Consider the following 15672-nt stretch of genomic DNA (forward strand, 5'->3'; position numbering starts at 1 on the left):
TCAGGAAAGGGTGGATTGAGTGAGCACCCCCCCGCTGAACCATACCAGGCCACATGCCCTCAACATGGGGGACCCAAAAGCACATTATCCCCACGTTGATGGGGACAAGGGCCTCATCCCCACAACCGTGACTGGTGGTTGTGGGGGTCTGAGGGTGGGGGGCTTATCAGAATCTTAAAGCTCCCTTTAACAAGGGGGCAGCCAGATTCCACACCTCCCCCATGTGAATGAGAATAGGGTACATAGTACCCCTACCCATTCACCAAAAAATTGAGTAAAAGTCATAAACACGAGAGACATCGTTTTTGACAATTCCTTTATTAATTTTTTTTTTAAATGTGTCCCTCTGTGTAAATCCATTGTCAATTTCACAGCCCATTGGACCCAATAAAACAAAAAAATTAAAAATGCTCCTGCCTCTTTGGGAGACCTCCTGTCAAATGCCTCCTTTGTGCTTTGACATTTCTTATATAGGTGAGGGGTGGGGTCACCTGTGTACGTCATCCGGTGGCCCCGCCCTTTCTGAAGTCACAGACCCAGCGTGAACCACACACCGTTTTGTCTTTTGTTTTTTTGCATGGGGTTCCCCTTAAAATCCATATCAGACCCCCAGGTAAGGACTGGTGGGGGGGGGGGGGGAGCCAGTGCACCAGTGCACAAAGCAAGATCCATAAAGACAAGAAAAAGCAAGTTTGGGGCAGAGAAACTTGACTGGCCTGACATCAACTCAATAGAACACCTTTGGGATGAATTAAAGCGGAGACTGCGAGACAGGATTTCTTGTCCAACATCAGTGCCTGACCTCACAAATGTGCTTCTGGAAGAATGGTCAAACATTCCCATAGACACACTCCTAAACCTTGTGGACAGCCTTCCCAGAACAGCTGAAGCTTTAAGACTACTTTCACACTGGCATCACTGCCCGATAATGCTAAAGCACCTCTTGTTTTTTACAGTGCTTTAGCACTGTTTTTGGCTGCTAGCGGGGTGGTTTTTACTCCACAAAAAGTATAACAACTCCAGTTTTGCGGCGCTTTCAAAGAGCTTTTCAGGTGCTTTGAAAGCGCTGGCCATTCATTGCAATGGGCAGGGCTTTTTGGAAGCACTAAATACAGTGCTCCCAAACCACCCCAAAGATGCTGCTTGCAGGACTTTTCATAATGTCCCACAAGCACACCTCCTGATTGTGAAGGTAGCCTTATAGCTGCAAAGGGTAGGCTAACTCAATATTGAACCCTACTGACTAAGACTGGGATGCCATTAAAGTTCATGTGCGTGTAAAGGCAGGCCTCCGAATACGTTTATAGTGTATAATGCAAATGGCCCTTTAATCATTTATTAATAAACACTGAGCTGCATTATTTTCTGGCTTTTAGTATATGCCTAGAGCCTGGCTTTAGAAAAAAATAAGCCAGACTTTCTAGTAATAATGATATACCATTTTTTTTTTCCTGCAACATGTCAATATTATGTACAATCAGAAAGTGTCTTGATTTGTACACTCCATTGTTTTCCCACTTTATTAGTGTATGTGAATCAAGCCTAATATTTTATGAAGTGTTAAAAATTCAGCAACTAATAGTATTTTGGCAATAATATTAAGTAAGAACAGGAAAAAGTGAGATGTGCCCTGACTCCTGTCAAACACATTTAAAAAATAATATTTATTTCTGCATTTTTTAGTCGATCTGAACATGTAGTGAGAAAAAAATAGAATCCGATTATGTTGTTTGTTTTATTCTGTTTTATAAGATGGATGTGACATCAGCAGCTGCTAAAGCATTTACATGAAAAATCTACCTTGAATGATAAACTGTCACAATAACACCACCTCATAGCTCCAAGGAATATACAGGATATAAGCAGCTTACTTTGAAAAAAAAAAAATTTTTGTTGTAACAATATCGCAATAATTCCTGAGGATAACGGATGTAGTGATGCTAATGACATACCTTTACTGTAATTGTCAGAATGCAGAAGACAAAGGAGCAGGCTGGCTGGTGAGAGCATTAGTGATTTGCAGTGACTTTCACGTTGTAAAGATGACAGCGCATTCGATTACCAGATGCCACATTCTGCCACGGGCCATTAAGAAGAGGGTGTTTTCGGAGCAAATTCTGAGCAAATGCCAGCTGCTTTATATCACTATATAGACATAATCACATGCATTTCATATCAGCTCCACAACTGGCTGTCAAAAGCTTCATCAATTACAGTCTTCCAGGGCTAATTGTGTTTTTTCCTACTGGGAAAATCTACAACCCTCACCTGAAATTAGAGAGACGTGTATATTTTATAGGTGCATAAATACAAAATGGGTTCACCTAAATCATAGGGGGATGGGTTGGATCTTGAGACTTCAGATTATGGGTAGCTCTCAAGTTTGCAGTCTTATGATCTGCTCCCGCCATCTCTACTGTATGTAGATCAAATATCTGTCTTCTATCTTATCATTAACTACTTGTCACCCAGGCCAAGTCTGGCATTTCTCCTACAGGTAAAAAATATAATTTTAGTGGTAGAAAATTACTCAGAACCTCCAAACAACCAGGCCTAAAGCAATGTAAGGCCCTGGCAAATTTACCTAACACTTACCTAACTATCACCCACCTAAAGGTGGTGGGTGCTACATATATATATAATCCAATGACGCGGACGCCGGAGGGCGGAGCTGAGTCCTAGATTCTGCATCTATGGATGCAAATGCTAGCAAGGTAACTCCCCCCCCCCCCCGGGAGAGTGCTTCTTCTAGGGGGTTATACGATGCGAGGAGGAGCTACCAGCGCCTCCAGGGGACCCCAGAACTTAAGGATCAGGGCCATTCTGTGCAAAATGAACTGCACAGTGGAGGTAAGTATGATATGTGTGTTAATTAAAAAAAAAAAAACAAAGCTTTACCATCACTTTAAATTAAGTCGCTTTTTTTGTTTGTTTTTGTTTTTTGTTTTTCAAAGAATTTTTATTTAGTTTTCAGAAATACCAGTTTAAACAAACATAAGGGGAAACAATGATCTCACCAACATAGGACAATGCGAAATGGATAGAGCAAATAGGTAAAAAAATTATCAACAATCAGTTAAAGTAACATTGGCTGTTTCTTCTCATACGTGTTTAGTAAAATAGGACACAATATAACAAATCTTACACCTAAATGTGGAAACAAAAAAGTTTAAAAAATAATTGTTTAAAAATGGATTTTATAAAATGTAGTTGAAAAATAATAGCTAAGGGAAAGGAAGAAGCTAGGGCTGCTTAGGGTTGACTAAAGGTTAATAAGGAGTTAAATTGGAACACCTTTTTTAGAAAAAAAAGTTACTGGTAAGGTTGTTTTATATGTAGATAAAAGTCACCCTTTTTTCTGCAAAATGATTAAAAACTATCTTAACAATATAGTTGCTATGTGGTATTTTTTTTTAACACTGTTCAGAAGCTTCTATTTAGACCAGCATTTTTCAGCCAGGGATCCTTTTGGGTTCCTCAGGGGTGCCTTGGCAAAATGGCTAAAAATTTCCCCAAAATTTTCAACATTTTCAGTCAACGCTGACGGGTGGAACAAGCCTGCCTTTTTTCTTTTTGCTACACAAATGTGTGCAAAATTACAAGCGTGGGCCAGCTGCTGGTGCCCTAAGAACCAATAATGTCAAAGGTGTATAAGAAGGACATGGGGAACCTTACAAACTCCCATGCCCTTCACCATCAGCACAGGGGTAACATTAGCCTAATGAGGGAGAGAAACTGAGGGAGCAGAGAAACACTGCAATATTAGTCAATACCAGTGGGCAAATGTGTTTTGCTTTGTGAGAATAAAGTGCCTGTAATGTTGGGTGTCCTACTTATGTAAATGGTGCTGCTTTATGTAAAACCATTAATTTCGTTATTTTACATTTCAATATGGGTTGCCTCCAGATGTGCACAATTTGAAAGGGTGGGAACAAAAACGGGTGACACTATTAAAATGTAACCAAACAAAGAACATTAAGCATAAAAAATATTAAATGTGAGGCATAACGTGACTCATGCATAAAAGGTTTTAGTAGAACCAATACTTGCAACCCCAAAAACACAAATTATGAGCATTAATAAAACAAATTCAGGGATAAGCTGAACATATATAGTCCCAGATCTTATGGTATAAAAAGTCCCCAGAGATAGCTGGAGTAAGTATCAGTTCATGGAAGAAAAAGTTTTAATAGCTCAATGCAGGAGAAAAAAGTCAAGACCATCCAAAGACCCAAGGTAGAACAGCATGCCATCCATATATGACAGTTGGGGGCTTACCAAAAATAAATGATCACTAGAGAATGGTCAAAACTCACATCTGGTAAATATTAGAATCCATAGATCCTCGGGTCAATAATCCTCAAAGTGTGTCATGGATCCCTATTTGTCTCACAAGAGCAGTGGTTCTCAGCCAAGTAAAAAGGTCTCACAGATCAGACATGAAAATAAAACAAAGCATTCCCCATAGTCAACTTCCTTTGGTACAACTGTACATTTATTGTATTGTACATTTATTGTACTGTAAACATATCGCACTTACAAAATGAAAGGGAAGCATGTACAGCATACAGGACAAAGGTTCTGATCGCCAGGTTCCAAGATGCATGGTGAGACATGCGTCCTAGCTCCTCCCTACGTGTTTCATCATATGTGACATCATCAGAGGCATAGGGGCTACACTGTTATACTTTATACCTAAGTATTGTGCTAGCTGCTCTATATTTCCTGTTACACGGGCCATAGCATGGAAAGTCTTCCCTCTTTCTATCTAATACAATTTGAAAGGGTGCCTTAACAGGAAAAAGAAGCTTGAGAAACCTGATTTAAACAATGACTGCAGCTGGTGCTGTGGTTCAGAGCAAGTTCTGGCTGCCATTTTTTTTTTATGGAATTTGTTAGCAAGAGCAGTAAGGGGAGCAGTAGCGGGGAAGAGGAACATGGTGTATGACGTATGCCCTGTGTACTTCCCTGCAGTTTCTTTAAAGTGGAAGTAAACCCATGGATTTAAACATTAAAAAAAAAAGGAATGCCGGGAATGCTAACTGCACATTGGCTGTGCTCTCAGCCAAACTATCAAACCATCCAACGACTGGTGTCATAACGAATCACATGTGCAGCACCATAGCAGTTGAAGATTAAACAGAGGCAAAGATGGCAGCTTCCTTGGCTGAAAACGATAAGGGAGTTTACTTCCACTTTAAAGTTCTAAAGATTATACTGGTTTGGGTCCAGTGGGTGATTTAATATTTTGCTTTGGATCATTAAAGATTTACTAGGTGGTGAGCCATACACAATCATGGATGGAGTCCACAAAACCTGTCTGCTGTACGCTCATTCAGTTTATGTTTTATTTTTAAGTGGTGTTCTTCAAATGTATATAACCCAAAAAAATCCCTTTTATGTTCACAGGGAGGAGAACTACTAATAAGCTCTTTATCCTTACTGCCAGTAAGGCTAGTGTTATATATTAGAGAATCTCAGGTCAGCAAGCATATGTAGAAGGTTCCCAGCTATGCTAATTGGGTGCAAAGGAAACTTCAATAATCCACAAGAACTCATCAGATCTTTTTGCTGATCTTTCATGAATAAAATGAAATGTGAACAGTTGTTTTATATAACGACACTTTGCACAACCATGTATGCCTTTATATTGCCTTATAACATTTGAACACCAGACAGATATATACAAAAAAAACAGTCCAGTTATGAATTGATTAAAAAATCACTAAATTTTATTTTGAAGCCACCTCGTACAAGTACCTCAATTTTGTACATCCCTTGTACATCCCTTTATGAAAGAGAGTCGGTCGACTCGTCATTGACGGTCAACACAAGGGGAGAGCACATATGTGACCTCATCAGTGGGATGCTACTCTTTTAGTCTTCAACCAGCAGCCATACTGCTACTTAAGGTCAGGGATATCTTTTGGTAGGTAAGACAGTTCACATATACCGTATTTCAACTGTGTATTTAATGAATTGCCTCCTGAGCATTATTGTTGCCATGATTCATCGTCAAGGACTTTAAACCTAACTATAATGTGACATAAGGTCCTGGACTTGTGTATATATATATTTTTTCAGTTTTAATAGTTTTTATTAAGTTTAGAACATTATACAATGGACATACTGTGTTACAGAAATAATATCTTACATAAGCATTATAAAAATAATTTTGTAACACATCAAAAATAAATCATAGGTGGGAGAGGGGAATTGTGGTATGTTCCTCATGAAGCAGCGATGCTAGTGTGTGATGTAAATGTGTATTTAGCCATGGATACAAGACCTTCTGGAAATTTTCCAGCTCATCATTATGACATAGCTGAGAGATTTTCTTTAATCATTACCCAGTGTAATTTTGAAAAAAATAAATTAAAAATGTGTTATTTGGCTGCAAGGAATACATAAAAAAAAAATATTTTCTAGAACGTTGGGGAATGGTTACGGGGAGTGGGTACGATGATCTATGGAAGACAATTTAAAATGGTAGTAAAGTTACTATGTTTATTTTTATCTATTGGTAGGCCCATGGCTTTTTTTCTCAAAGAATAGGCGAAGGAACTCCCCCTTTATGAGTCACCCCTTTTCTACCCTATCCACCTCCGAGCACTATTCCTTGGATCCACCCCCTAACCACCTCCCAGTATTGCCCTTTTAGAAAATACAGAACCAAATATCATTTTGTGGTGCTGCTAAGTGATATGTACAGAATTTGGTAATGATAACAAGAAAAGCAGTAAGGCTAGGTTCACATCTATGTGGCTGCGCTTGATGTGTTTTTCAGGCACATTTTGCCGTGCGTTTCGCTTTTTAAACCCTAATTTTTTATGCACTTTTGCATGCAGTTTTCATGCGTTTTGAGTTTTATGCTTTTTTTCTCTTTAAACACAGTTTAAACATACTGCATATAGCTGGTTGCTAAGGAGGGGGCTAAGGCAGCAGGCTGCCACGTCCTTAACGACCAATGAGTCCTCAACTATCAGCGAGGTTCCCTGCTGACAGCTGAATGTAAAAAAAAAATGGGACGAGGCACCCCCCCCCAGGTCCATACCAGGCCCTTCAGGTTTAGTATGGATTTGGAGGAGACCCCTCACGCCAACATTAAAAAAAATATGGCTTGGGGTCACCCACAAAAAAAATTACCAAACCCTTATCCAAGCATGCAGCCTGGCAGGTCAGGAAAGGGAAGGGATAAGCGAACGCCCTCCCCCCCCCCCCGAACGCATGCCCTCAACATGGGGGGATGGGTGCTTTGGGGTGGGAGGCTCTGTTGATGGGGACAAGGGCCCCTTCCCAACAACCCTGGGCTGTGGTTGTTGGGCTCTGAGGGCGAGGGCTTATACAGTGCCTTGCAAAAATATTCACCCCCTTGGCATTTTTCGTGTTTTGTTGCCTCACAACCCGGAATTAACATGGATTGTTTGAGGATTTGCTCCATTTTTAATGTGTCTATAGTGACGCCTAAAACATTGGCTGCTTTAATACTGAGGCGCTTTACAGGTGCTATAGCACTAAAAATAGCACCTGCATAGCGCCTCTCCTCTCACTCCAGTGCGAAAGCCCGAGGGAAAAATTTAAAAATGGAATTCCGCCTCCCCATGGCTAAGGTGATTAAAATTAGTTTGATGTTGGATTTTGTTATTTCAAAAAAGAAAGCTTGTTTGAGAACAATTCAATCTTTATTAGGCATTTTGGCATTTACGTCTAGGGTTATTCCGATGGGTACAGTTTTTTTCTAAGAGATTGTATTTAGCTATTGCTGGTGTTACCTCTCTGTGGCACTACGTCTGTTAGAGATGATTTGATTGTTTGGAATGGAGAAATTGGTTATTGTGCCTATTGGCAAGGACACTGGTCGGCAGATAAATGGCCAGCGGTATGGCATGCTAAAGGCTTTACAAAGATCATAGTTCTATTGGAGCTGTTCCCTGTGGTTGTAGCATTTGAATTATGGGGTGAGGCTTTTAGGAATCGTCGCATTTTGCTTCATTCATACAACAAAGGTGTAGTCTAGGGCTAGGCCATTCATTGTTTTTCACCAAAGTCTTTACCTGTCAATGTTGTGTTACTTCACTTGGTCTTTAAATGTTTAACATTCAATGTATGGTTAAAAGCTAAATATGTTCCTGGTAATTTAAACAATGTGGCTGACGTTTTATCACATATACAGTTAGATCGGTTTAGTGTGTTGGTGCCAGAGGCAGACCAAGATGGTATCCCTTGCCTGAATATCTTATGGAACCTAAGTTCAGCCATTCGGAATTAAATCGCACCCAACACATGGGCAGCTTACAAAGCCACTTGGTCGCTGTGGTTTTGTTTTTTGGAACATTCTAATAATTTATTTTCAAAATTTTCAGAGAGTTTAGTTTTAGCCTTTTTATATTTCTTATTGTCACAGAATTATTCTTATTCACATATTCGAAAGACGTTATCTGGTGTTTCTTTTTTTTTAAATTGAGAGGTATTCCTTCATGCCTGTGCTTTTTTTTCAGTTCAACAAACGTAGAAAGGTCATCGCAAAGGTAATTTTGTAGCAGATAGTAGGTTGCCTATTACCTCTGATCCTTTGAGCCGTATCTGCTTAGCAACAGAGTCAATTTGTTATTCTCAGTATTAATCGTTGTTCAAAGCTGCATTTAGCCCTGTTCAAAGCTGCATTTGAAAAAAACAAGGCTAGGTTGATTTATCTATAACCACCTACTGCGATGCAATCCTTCTGTATACTTTGGGGTATCCCTGGACTTTCGTACCTGGGGGAATTTTACCCCTGGAGGACTATCGGTTAATACCTTAAAAACTTTTCTCATTTCTGTATGGAGTGTCCTGTACCCTAACTGTAGGGTTTTATTTAAAGTTTATACAGCTATTTCCCACCTTTGTAGAGACGATCCCCGTTTATCTATAGGGAATAAAAATGGCAAAAGCTCCCGATGAAGTGTTTTTTTATAACGTGTAACATGTAGAGCATCCCTGAGGTGAGTCATCTATGATACACTGTTTCAATTTTTTCTTCTTTCTTGGCTTTTTTTTATCCTTTCCTATGTTATAAATGTATCATAACAACATGGAAATGTATGAGCTTTTTGTACAATTGTGATGCAATTAGATCATATTGGCAGTGTAATCGCTATGCTCTGAGGCAATTAATGTATATCTTGTTTTTTTAAATAAATATTGTCCAAAATTGTTTTAAAGAAAATTTGTGTCTACGCCTATAAAGTCCATCACCTTCAACAATAGTTGTTCTTTTCCTTAGCAATTCCAAATATCGGGACGTGGCATGTCTATTATTAGTGTATCCACAGTACCACTCTGTGTTTGATACGCCTTGATATTTCTGCATTTAGCCCTTGTTTTTTTTGGGGCCTTCAGAGAGTCAGAATTTGGTTCCATGTAATGCTTTGGATAAGGTAGGATTATTGTTTAAGGATTTTTTCCTGGGTCCTGATGATATCCAGCTCTTACTTCGAAGCAGGAAAACAGATCAATTGGGTAAAGGTAGGTGGATTAGAGTGGGAAAAATGAATAATCCAATTATATATGCTGTTTCTTTACTGCGCCAATTGTTCAGTCTTTGTCTTTGGGACACCTATTTTTGCATAATACTGGTTTGCTTTTGACTAGGTATCAGTTTAAATCTGTACTAAATAAATGTTTATGTTTTCTTGGACATGGTCACCTTCATATTTTGTCGCACTCATTTCGAATCGGCGCTGCTACTGAGGTGGCCAAGTTAGGATTATCTGGTGCTGATATCAAACATATTGGTGGGTGGAAGTCAGATTGTTATCTATGTTATGTACGCCCTAATATCTCTTTTTGAACTTTACAGGTTTCAAATATAATGCCTGGGTTATTGGACATTCATATATTTTTTGGTTCCACCATCATGCTTTCCAGAGGATTTACAGCTCTAATTTGGGTCTGCCTTTGGCTGAATTTCGCATTTGGTGGTATGGTAAAAAGGGAATGAAATGGTCTGATTTAAGAGAAAGGTTATCATAATTGTATTTCTCTTGGCTGTCGACTAATATCATTGTTTTGCATTTAGCTGGCAATGATATTGGCCATTGCAAGACTTTTGATCTTATTTTCCAAATTAAGTCAGATTTTTTGTGTCTTCATTCTGTTTTTCCAGATGCAATCTTAGTTTATTCTGAGATTGTTCTGTGTTTGAATTGGCTGACTTCGAAAGAAGTTTGGTATTTAAAAAAAAAAATCTGCAAAAGAGTTAATAGGACACTAGCCAAATGTATGCTTTCGTTACATGGACTGTCTTTTAGATACGTTGATTTGGAGGGTGGCATTCAAGGCTTTTATTGGATTTACGCTGTTCATTTGTCCGATGTTGCCTTGGACATTTTTAATTTAGACTTACAGTCTTGTATCAAACTGGCTGCACTGAAAGTGGGAGGGTGCCAGGCTCATGAATAAGCCTGGCGTCTGGATGAAATGGTATACAGTGGTGTGAAAAAGTGTTTGCCCCCTTCCTCATTTCCTGTTCCTTTGCATGTTTGTCACACTTAAGTGTTTCGGAACATCAAACCAATTTAAACAATAGTCAAGGACAACACAAGTAAACACAAAATGCAATTTGTAAATGAAGGTGTTTATTATTAAAGGTGAAAAAAAATCCAAACCATCATGGCCCTGTGTGAAAAAGTGATTGCCCCCTAAACCTAATAACTGGTTGGGCCACCCTTAGCAGCAACAACTGCAACCAAGCGTTTGCGATAACGTGCAATGAGGCTTTTACAGCGTCCTGGAGGAATTTTGGCCCACTCATCTTTGCAGAATTGTCCTAATTCAGTTACATTAGAGGGTTTTCGAGCATGAACAGCCTTTTTAAGGTCATACCACAACATCTCAATAGGATTCAGGTCAGGACTTTGGCTAGGCCACTCCAAAGTCTTCATTTTGTTTTTCTTCAGCCATTCGGTGGTGGACTTGCTGGTGTGTTTAGGATCATTGTCCTGCTGCAGAACCCAAGTTCGTTTCAGCTTGAGTACATGAACAGATGGTCGGACATTCTCCTTCAGGATCTCTTGGTAGACAGCAGAATTCATAGTTCCTTTTATCACGGCAAGTCTTCCAGGTCCTGAAGCAGCAAAACAGCCCCAGACCATCACACTACCACCACCATATTTTACTGTTGGTATAATGTTCTTTTTATGAAATGCAGTGTTCCTTCTACGCCAGATATACTTGGACACACACCTTCCAAAGAGTTCCACTTTTGTCTCATCGGTCCACAGAATGTTGTCCCAAAAGTCTTGGGGATCATCAAGATGTGTTGTGGAGAAACTGAGACGAGCTTTGATGTTCTTTTTGCTCAGCAGTGGTTTTCTCCTTGGAACTCTGCCATGCAGGCCATTTTTGCCCAGTCTTTTCCTGATGGTGGAGGCATGAACGCTGACCTTAACTGAGGCAAGTGAGGCCTGCAGTTCCTTGGACGTTGTTGTGGGGACTTTTGTGACCTCTTGGATGAGTCGTCGCTGCGCTCTTGGGGTAATTTTGGGCGGCCGGCCACTCCTGGGAAGGTTCACCACTGTTCCATGTCTTCGCAATTTGTGGATAATGGCTCTCACTGTGGTTCGCTGGATTCCCAAAGCTTTGGAAATGGCTTTATAACCCTTTCCAGACTGATAGATCTCAATTACTTTCTTTCTCAATTGTTCCTGAATTTCTTTGGGTCTCGGCATGATGTGTAGCTTTTAAGGATCTTCTGGTGGACCTTACTGTGTCAAGCAGCTCCTATTTAAGTGATGCCTTGATTGTGAACAGGTGTGGCAATAATCAGGCCTGGGTGTGGCTAGAGAAATTGAACTCAGGTGTGGACAACCACAGTTATAGTATGTTTTAACAAGGGGGGCAAACACTTTTTCACACAGGGCCATGATGGTTTGGATTTTTTTTCACCTTTAATAATAAACGCCTTCATTTACAAATTGCATTTTGTGTTTACTTGTGTTGTCCTTGACTATTGTTTAAATTGGTTTGATGTTCCGAAACACTTAAGTGTGACAAACATGCAAAGGAACAGGAAATGAGGACAACACTTTTTCACACCACTGTATTTTTGTATTTAACCTCAGCTTTGATAGCTGGGTTATTATTATTCTTCCTTTATCATTTATTAATATGTAAAGTTAAATGGTCATATTTTAAAATGATCTTGTTATGTGTATGAAATAAAATTTAAAGTTATAAAATTTGTTATTATTATCAAGCCTATAATAAAGAACTGTGGCCTTTTTGATCCAAGTTTGGTGTTACTAGTGATTTATTTAAATATGAATAAATTATACAAATTCCTGACTTAGGTACCATGAAAGGTGGGAGTTGGGGCAAAAAACTGTCCCCCCTGACCACCTTTGCGACCGTGGCAGGCAAAAAGATAGAATTTATTAGGTCAAAATGAAGTACCTTTTGATTGGTTACCTTTAAACTTTATATATTAACGGTACTCAGCTCATGCTGGAGGGTATAAATTCATGAAGACTGCGTCATAGAAACGACAGACGGCGCTAGCTGAAGGAAGAAGGTCATCCCACCCTCCCTCTCTGTCGCAGTTCAGATTATGAGCTATTGTGTCTCTCTCTTTGAGAGGAGAAGAAATTATATATTTTTGTATTTAACCTGAGCTTTGATAGCTGGGTTATTATTATTATTCCTTTATCAGTTATTAATATGTAAAGTTAAATGGTCATATTTTAATATCATATTGTTAGATATATATTAAATATAATTTAAAGTTATAAAATGTGTTATTATTATAAAGCCTATAATAAAGAACTTTTTGATCCAAGTCTGATGTTACTAGTGATTTATTTAAATATGAATAAATTATACAAAGTCCTGCCTTAGGTACCATATGTTTGATTACATATAAAAGCTTACAGATGTTCACTCACTGATATAATGTGCTTCCAGTACACCACACTATATCTCGCATTAAATATTCCAGAATCTGCAAAATCACCAGTAAACAATCCCCCCCCCCCACCTTTATGTAATTACCACACCATTGCACAAAGGGTAAAGTGATAGCTGAAACGTCAGTTCTCTAGTCTTGCAGTATTGGGCCCAAGGTTTTAATTCAATCTTGGATGCCAAATTTGACATTTTCCAGATTTTTGCATTGATTTTTCTGTGAGCTCCAGTTTTCTCCCACAAACCAAAAACATACTTGTAAATGAGGTGGTTTTCTCCCAAATTGCCTCCAGTTTTTAAGACTGTGATAGACAGAGGCTAGCCTAAAAACCATAACCACTACATTTATTCTCAAATGTCCCTATAGCGTCTAGGGCCAATAACTAAAACCGAGAGACAGTCCCCCAAGAAACAATATCTCATAACAAAATCCTACCATGTGTTACCTGAGCAGAGATTGGGTTGTGTTTAGTTATGTTAGCTTTTAGATAACATGTTAGTAATACTATGTTATGCACATGACTATGTACACCAGTTGGCCGGGGTATGCCCCGATGGCCCTGTTTTGTACTGCCAAAGGAAACATTTTCAATAAAAAGAAATTTAAAAAAAAAAATAAAAATACTCTAAAAAATAAACAATGGAGTTGATTTGCTAGCCTGATTTCTTTAGTGAAAGTTCACTTTGCAAAGTTAATGTCAGTAAATATATTGAATCTGTTTTCACTTTGAATACCCAACCATGTTCAGTGGAACTAAAAAAAAAAAAAACCCAACAGTTTATAAAGGACTATGGGTTTATATAGATGCTTGACTACATGCAGTCAGTTCATCCAGAGCTTAGCTCTCAAATGGTGCGCTTTGTCAAAATGTAGTAAAACGCAGAATAGAAAAGCCTTTAATAGCAGTCCCTAGGCTTCTTTATAGGGAAGGAAAGTGTACCTTTGAGGTAAAAACTCCCAATGTAATTGCCATAAATAGAAAACTATATATTTTTTTTCAATTGCTTGTTCCTTAAAAATGTAGACGTTTTAGTCTGGAATAAAATACAGTGTCACCCAGGACTCGTACACACGATCAAAAAATCAGAACATTTTCTTATCGTTAGTACGGTGCTTTCGACAGCCGATTCTGAATGTTCGGACCAAAAAAACTGCATGTGCAGGCTATACAAACATCCGATTTTCATGTAAAGAGTACAATTTTTGTCAAAAAAATAAATAGTAAGAGAAAGACTATGCAAGCTCAGAAATTAAAGAACACATACAAAACAATTTAACACATTACATCACTTCTGAAGTTGAATTCGGTCGTACGAGAATTTTCGCATGTTGAGTAACCTCTTCACTTTCAATATGAGACTAGCATGCAACAAAAAAATGGAGTAAAATTTGTCCGATAATCTGATCGTGTGTACTCGGCTTTAGGCTGGGTTCACACTAGATCACAGAGTAGCTCACAGCACCCTGAATTCGGACCTGGGTAATACTAAATTGGCGATCTTCAGCCCTTCCCTGGTCACAAGTGTTATCCAGAATGGAAGTTATTAAATTATCTGAACGCATACACCACACATTGTATGATACTATGCATATTCACAATAACAACTGGAATCACTGGAATACCGTATTTGTATGACCTAGATCTGATCTTAGAGATATTTCTATTGTTGGTTCAAATTGTTATCATATTAACGAATAGGTTAACTTATGCTTCATCTGTTCAATTACTGGACTTCATCTTATCACTATGCCGGAAACCACTATGCCTTATTGTAAAGAATGAACCTTGTCTGATACTTTTATTGTTTGTTTACGATCTTTCAATAAAAATCTTTTGTAATCAAAAAGGATGCACAGGACTCCTGTGCAATTCACTCCGTAGTTGCTCCAGAGATGTGTGAACCCAGCTCCATAGAGAGCCGACCACTAGACATGTGCAGAGTAAAATATTTCGTTTCGGAATTTCGTTTTCGTCTGAAAACTTAATTTATTTAGTTACTCCCGAAATTCGTTTTTATTTATTTCGTTTTTCGTTCAAAAATTGCATTCGTCCGAAAATCCACATGAATCACGGTCGAATCTGTCTTTGAAGGCTTATGGTGTCTGTCGAATGTATAAAGAAGATTCGACGGAGCTAGTATATAGCATACTTTAGAACCCTATTAAAGTCTATGGGACTCCAACGTTCCAAATCTAAAGTGCTAATTTTAAAGGCTAATTTGCAAGTTACTGTCCTAAAAAGTGTTTGGGGACCTGGGTCCTGCCCCAGGGGACATGGATCAATGCAAAAAAAAGTTTTAAAAACGGCAGTTTTTTCGGGAGCAGTGATTTTAATAATGATTAAAGTGAAACAATAAAAGTGTAATATTCCTTTAAATTTCGTAGGGGGGGTTGTCTATAGTATGCCTGTGAAGGGGCGCATGTTTCCCATGCTTAGAACTGTCCCTGCACAAAGTGTCATTTATGCAGGAAAAAAAGTCCTTTAAAATCACTCGCAGCTATTATGAATTGTCGGCTCCCGTAATACAGAGAACACTCATTGAAAGTCATTGATAAAAAAATAAATAAATAAATTTAAAAAAAAGCGTGGAGGTCCCCCAAATTCAATTACCAGGCCCTTCAGGTCTGGTATGGATATTAAGGGGAACCCTGCCTCAAATTTAAGAAAAAAATTGACGTGGGGTTCCCCCTAAATATCCATAACCAGACCCTTCAGGTCTGGTATGGATATT

The sequence above is a fragment of the Lithobates pipiens genome, unplaced genomic scaffold, assembly GCF_037356315.1.
Source record: "Lithobates pipiens isolate NorthernLeopardFrog02 unplaced genomic scaffold, aLitPip1_a1.2 Scaffold_23, whole genome shotgun sequence".
NCBI classification, from domain to species: Eukaryota; Metazoa; Chordata; class Amphibia; order Anura; family Ranidae; genus Lithobates; species Lithobates pipiens.